Genomic DNA, 6,709 nt, shown 5'->3' on the forward strand with positions numbered 1-6,709 from the left:
CCACATCGTTCCGGCGCTTGGAGACAGCAAGCCTTCCGACCACATGGAGACGATACGCGACCTGCCAGGTACGAAAGAACCCGACTTCTTGTTCACGGGACTGTTTCTTCCAGACATGCGGCTACATGTCCAGACAGTGCTTGCTAACACGGCTAGTGTTGAGCCCCGCGCTTTATCCGAAGGAGCTGACCGGTTCTTCCTGGCCGCCCTGCGTTTTACCCCTGAGGTGCTGGCCCCAACACGCAGCGGCACCTTCCCTGGTAGAGGCACGCCGCCTAGCAGAGACTCCGGGGCTAACAACACCGAATAACGGCTACCGACTTGCGGCTAACGGCCGTCTAACAACGACGGCTGACAATAACGGCTAACAGCTAATGGCTAACAACGACAGCTAACGGCTAACAACGACGACTAACGGCTAGAAGCTAACGATGACTGAGAGCTAACGGCTAGCGGATAACGGCTGACATTGTCCATCTGTTAACTCTTTTTGGTGGTGCCGGAGAGGAGGTTCGCCCAAGTCGTGTGGATCCTCTCGCAATTTTGCCCACTTGTTTTTTGATCGTGGACAGGACAACCTTTTTGAGCTTTTCCTTGGTGCCTGAGATGAGGTTCGATCATGTCTGGTCGGCCTCGTGTGGACCCTCTCGCTTTTTCACCACCTCGAAGGCGGTTTCGGACATCGCTCACATTTTCATCGGCCCATGGGTGCGGTGCTTCGGGACCCTGTCTGGTCTCTTCCTTCGCCTCGGCAACAGCTTCGGACCTCGCCCACGCCTTCATCGAACTACAGGTTGGGGGTATTGGTCCGCACGTACACACATGTTGACTGTACCTCCTGTGTACTGTTAGAAATTAAAATCAATGTTTTAATGGGGAAATGTAGTTTAAACATGCCGTCAGTTTTAATGCTCTTTTATACTGAAAAACCAGAAATTCTTGTGCACAAGCAGTTAAGCTTTTATTCTGAAAATCCTTCATCTCCGGTTAGCATTTAGCATGTGGCTAATATACGATTTCCTAAAGAGGTGAATTGAGTAGCGAAATGATATGGAGTGGTGCAAACCGAAACCTACGGATTTAACACTACAACTATAGATGTCGAGGTACTACCATGCTGAATATTAAATGAAGGTACAGTTTATTTGAATACATTATTGTTTACAGACGAGAGTAGCATGTGACAACATCCGGAATGACCGGAAACCAAACGAGCCGAGAAGTATTGTTTAGAGTATTGATTACAGCGTTTAGAATGTGTTAAATGAAAAGTGATGAAAGAGAATATGAGGAGAAACGGCGTGTTAAGCATATATTGAATGTGAAAAGAACCTATCCTCTGTTTAAATGCAATAACGGACATTGGAGACGAGGCGAGCCGGCTGGCGGGGAGGAGCCAGCAGAGGATATATAAACAGCACCGGAGGAGAGATCCATTCTCTTCTCTTCCCTATCGAGAAGAGCCAGATCACAGCTGTTTTTCTGCCGGAACAATATTCTGTCTGTAACACTACCGCGCCTTTTTTAATTAAAGTACCCAATTGAACTTTCACAGAGACTCCATTTAGTCTCCTATTTTAAAGCTTCTCTCCTGGTCGGGAGAATAACGAACACAGTTAACAATCTGGTGAGTTCCCTGACGTGATCTCGCTGACCGAGGAGAGAAAACCAACCGGCTGTTTCCTGGAGACGCTTGCAGCCATTCGACACACAAGAGCTCAAATCAATCGGTAAGAAGATGCCTGTTATGACAAAGATTCTTCACTAGTTAAACTAGGCAAAGTTAGATTTGTGTGTTTGATGGCAGCCGGCTGATCCTGAAAATAGCTGTGCATTTTAATGTTAAAACAACCCAAATTGATAAAATAATCACTCTAAAACCACGAGGCGTTGTTTTGTCACAAGCAGGGTGAGTTCACACTTTCTTTTGTTCCATTAACCCTGCATGCTATTAACCACGTGTGGGTGTTGAATTTTAAATATATAGTGTGTGGACATTGTACTTCGGATAGGTGCCTTGCTGCTTTCACATGGGTGTCTCTGGTTACGTTAATAGTTATTTAGCCTATGACGTAAGGGTATATAGCCCATTTAACGATTTTTTGTTAAGATCTGGAGACATAGCGAATCGGTTAAGGGCCGAGTAAGTGAAAACCAGCGGGGCATAGTGAATCAACTAAGGGTTAAGACCGAAGTCAGTGAAGAAAGTCCTTTTCAAGAAAGGCTTGGTTAAGGTCTAAGCCTTAATCAGTGGTTAAAACTGTTCTGTTTAAAAAAAGATATTGCGGGTGGGTTACGGTAATCGGAGTTACAGCAGCAGTGCAGTAATAAGACGACGGTCTATTATCAGTGGCTGATAGGTCTCCATATTAGTCCCAGTTTGGCGTGTCCAAATAGCAACAGTTAACCATAGTCGACTATAAAGTCAAATATTACGTGAACAGGTTTATAGCTAGTGCGTAAGGGTTCCTAACTTTAAGTGATGATATCAATAAGATAAAGCCCATTTTTTTTCATAGTAAGCTAGATAGAAATGTGGTTATTTTAAACTAAGTGTTTTTTTGGCTTGGATTTCAGGGTTTATAATACCACACCAGTGGTTTACTTTGTTACGGTTCCTTTAAAGATCACCTCGCCATTGTTTAAACTCCCACCTGAGAGCCGCATGGACAAATCTCTTTGTCTACAGGTCAGAGTGCGAAATAATCGGGTGCCATCTTGTTTACACCCCACATGTGGAAAAACAAAGACAGGGCAATCGCCATTTCTTGAAATGCAAATTCAATTTGCTCCTTTTGCTTTGAATTTGCATTTACACAGAGCATCCATCAATTAGAAGTAGCAGAGTAGAACATTTAGCAGACTATTTTTGTAATTATGAGAAGGATACAGATTACAAGTGATGTTGTTCCCCCACACAGAAAACTATTGTGTCCACACAACTAGTGAGGTCAAGATGTGACGGAGCGACAGACTGGCCCAACATTTTCCAGCCAGTACATAGATAGACCCCGTCCGAAGACCGGGGCTGTGTTTAAAGGGGAACTTCATTTAAACCATTCCAGAAGTGCAGTTTTTAATCAAACAATTATGTGATTTATGGAGTCAGATTACATTTTTCTCATAAACACAATTTTATAATCGGTCTGAAGTATCTGTTTTAAGGCATGAGCCGCAGATTAAATAACATAACACTGATTGAGAGCTTGGATGAAGAAGTTGTAGGGTTTTTACAACAGTTTCAAGAATCAGTCTTTATTTATTTATTCTTGAGTAACTTTACTGATTTATAGTGTAGTGCGTAAGGCAATATCTCATTATGAGTGAGGAGCACCAGCCCTTCATGCAGGTCACCCTCTGTGAGAATAGTTCATATTTTCCCTCCAGTTTGGAGACAGATTATTTTATCATATGTTAGTTCAGCAGTGTCAACCAATCCTCTAATCCTAGAGTTATTGAGACGCATTAGCGACACCAGGGGTATTGTTTTTCGCAGCAACGATGATGCATAATGCCATGACAAAAGCCATTATTGAAACAAAGCCATTATTGAAACAAGTAAACTTTTAGAAGTGCTAATGGGAAATGTTTTGTGAATATGCATTTATGCCATCAGAAAGCCATACATCATATGATATTTTTGTACGCCTTGTGGGTACACGGAGAAGTTATATTTATTTAATGCAACGTTATGGGTTTTACATGTCCTGTTCAGAATAGGGTAATCATTGCAATATTAATTGAGCACTTTATGCTCAAAGGAGGGAGTGTCATGATTATACAGATATGTTGATTTCAGTGACGTAGTTAATAAATAATAACATGTAGTCAACAATAGGTCATAAAACAACAAGAGGTATGCCAAAGCTTGGGCCTTCTCCAAGGAGGGAGTGGTCCAGTTTTAGATATTAGACAAATAGAAGTGGATGAATATGTCAGAACTCTGAGTAATATTATGCAAGTTTTGTCTACACAGCAGGCTAGGAAAGCTACAGAGATACCAGACGAGACACCAGAAGAGACTCCTGTTCGGCCAGGTGATTGGGTGAGGGTGAAGGTTCACAAAAGACAGTGGGCTCATCCCCGGTGGACGGAAGCGTGAAAGGTTGTAACAAACTTCACACGCGCTCCGGTTTAAAGGTAAAGAAAAAGGAGCAAATTGACACCACCTCACACATTGTCACCCTTCACTGGCAACTTCCAGAACATTATTGGGAGTTAGGACTGATTTGGCAGAGCTGGAACAAAACAATAAATATAAATAAGATAAAGATAGAAACAGCTCAAAAGACAAATTGTCTATAGATTTTTATAGATTGTACATTAATGTGAAAACCTATTTTTTTGTTTTACATCTGAAAAAGAGTCCAATTTTTTGTATGTTATTTTTGGACTCATTATTTAAATTCTGTAACGGACACAACCAGGTTTAAAATAGAGATGATGACAATAACAAAGCCAAACCAATTGTGGGGTCCCCTAGGGATAAGAGTCAGAATAGCATTGTTGATTGTGCTCATTACACTTGGCACCTTGTTGGTTGGATGGGGAGTACAATATCAAGTAAAACATGGAACCATTAGTTCACTCATAGGGAATGCCCACATCACTAACAAGACTCCAGCTGAGTTTCACAGACTTTCACTTATCCTCAGAGCCAAAAGATCAGCTGAGCAACAAGAGGAGGAGTTAGAAATACTCGTTCCCAAACAAGAGGCGGTTATAATCAAGATGATTCACCCCCCTATATGCAGTTCTTGTATCAAATGATGAGATGGGTTTAAGTGATCGGGATATGTAAGTGATGGGGATTTACAGATTAGGGGAATCACTAAATACACTGGATCCATGTTTTAGTCTGTACCAGAAACACCCCCTGTTAAGTTTATGAACAACCGACCGGTGACCTGAGTAGAATTATTGAAAATGATTACAGTTGAAACAGGCTACTAACCCAAAAGTATAGCTTTGTACGTACAAACTCTATGAACAAAATTTCCTAGCAGACAGTGGCGACATTGCAGATATGTCCAGTCACCAAAGTTACTTATGTTCTAAATAACAGTGAGATTTAAAGTGATGGAGAAAATATGGAGACGTTCCTTTATAGTGTGTGAAATATGTGGTGCTTGAAGCAACTGGGTATTTACATTTATGGAAGAAAGTGGTTTCCTGAAAGAGTTAATTGGAGTAAACATGTTACAGTGGGTGAAAACAATGTTTAGGGATATGGTACAATTATTAGAAAACATTAACTGGGCTTAGATGACATTTAACATCAAAGAAAGATAGTATGGTTAGGAAAATAGAGTGGGAAAGATTGGATTTATTTTACCTCAGTGTGTTAGAATTAACTATAGATAATGCGTCCCGAGATCTCTCTCTCTCTATCTCTCCGCCTGTCAGAACGCTACGACCCCAACTTCCAAGCAGACAAAAGACCTCACCACGGAAGACTCCTCCTCCTCCATCGAACAGACAGAGAAGCAGAGCTGAACCAACAATGACAAGACTTTATCCAGAACCATCTCCACCTGAGGAATCCAGAACTACAGGTTACATAAAAAGGCACACTCTCATCGGTCCCCCACAGGACCTGAAGTTCCAAGCTGAGCCACAAGATTTGGACACAAGAGCAGAGTGTGGGACATGAGAGCAGAATACGCCCTCCATGCAACAAAGTAGAGACTAAAGGAGGAGATGAAAAGCAAAGCAAATGGGACACTGAAAAGAGTTACAGCGGAAGGGTCCAAGCGCAGATGGACTGAGGAGAAGGTGGACGGAGAAGAGGACAGGACGGAGGAGTTGGCATGGTCCGGCAGAACGTGAGGGGGGCGTGGCTTGACAACCAGAGGGGGAGAGAAGGAAAACGGGAGTGAGTGAGTTTACACATAAACACACTTATTCACCAACGAGAAATACGTAAAGAAAAAGGTTTATTAGCCATGAATTAATCAATTGGTGAATTTATAAAGAAAGAAAGAGGAAACTATTAAATAACCCTAAAAACACACTGAGGGTAGAACATATTATTCAATCTTTTCATCATATGAACAAATTATTCTTTAAGAGTTTTTTTATTCATGTGTGAATTTGGGTAAGATTTAATTTGTTACTTTATTTGTATGGAAAATGTTAAAGGTAGCGCTAGTACCAAGCCAAAGATAGTATTCCAATCTAGAGTATTGATTTCTCCATTGTAGCATGGTTATTACCTCAGGAGGGAAGATTAAGGTGGAAATAACAGTTGTTTTTTGTCCAAGATGTAGAGTTTTAAAAAGACAAAAGAGAGATTGCACATTTTAATTAAAAAAAACTAATATAATTGGGAGTAATACATGCGGGCCTTGGATCACTCATTGTGATGGTGCATATTTTACAACAAATATCGTTCAGGGAGAAGGGGTCGCTCGATCCACCCTGCAGATGTTTTAAATCTTACTTGCAGCTTCAGAGGGAGCGCACGGCACCAGAGTATGAGTTTTAAAAGACAAGCGCCACCAGCTCCTAAAGGTCATCCATTCAATCAGTGATGACCTGACTTTTAGAGATGTTATTTAAAGGAGAAACATATCTGCCATAGGTGTAAATTCCTGAATTGAACTGCAAACCATTAATGAAATGACTTCTGTTTTAAAGTTCTTGTTAAAGGAGGGAGTAATTATCACATGCTCTAGCACCCAAGGTTCTGTTAAAGGGGTTAGCATAG

The sequence above is a fragment of the Notothenia rossii genome, assembly GCF_949606895.1.
Source record: "Notothenia rossii genome assembly, chromosome: 8".
In the NCBI taxonomy this organism is placed as follows: domain Eukaryota; kingdom Metazoa; phylum Chordata; class Actinopteri; order Perciformes; family Nototheniidae; genus Notothenia; species Notothenia rossii.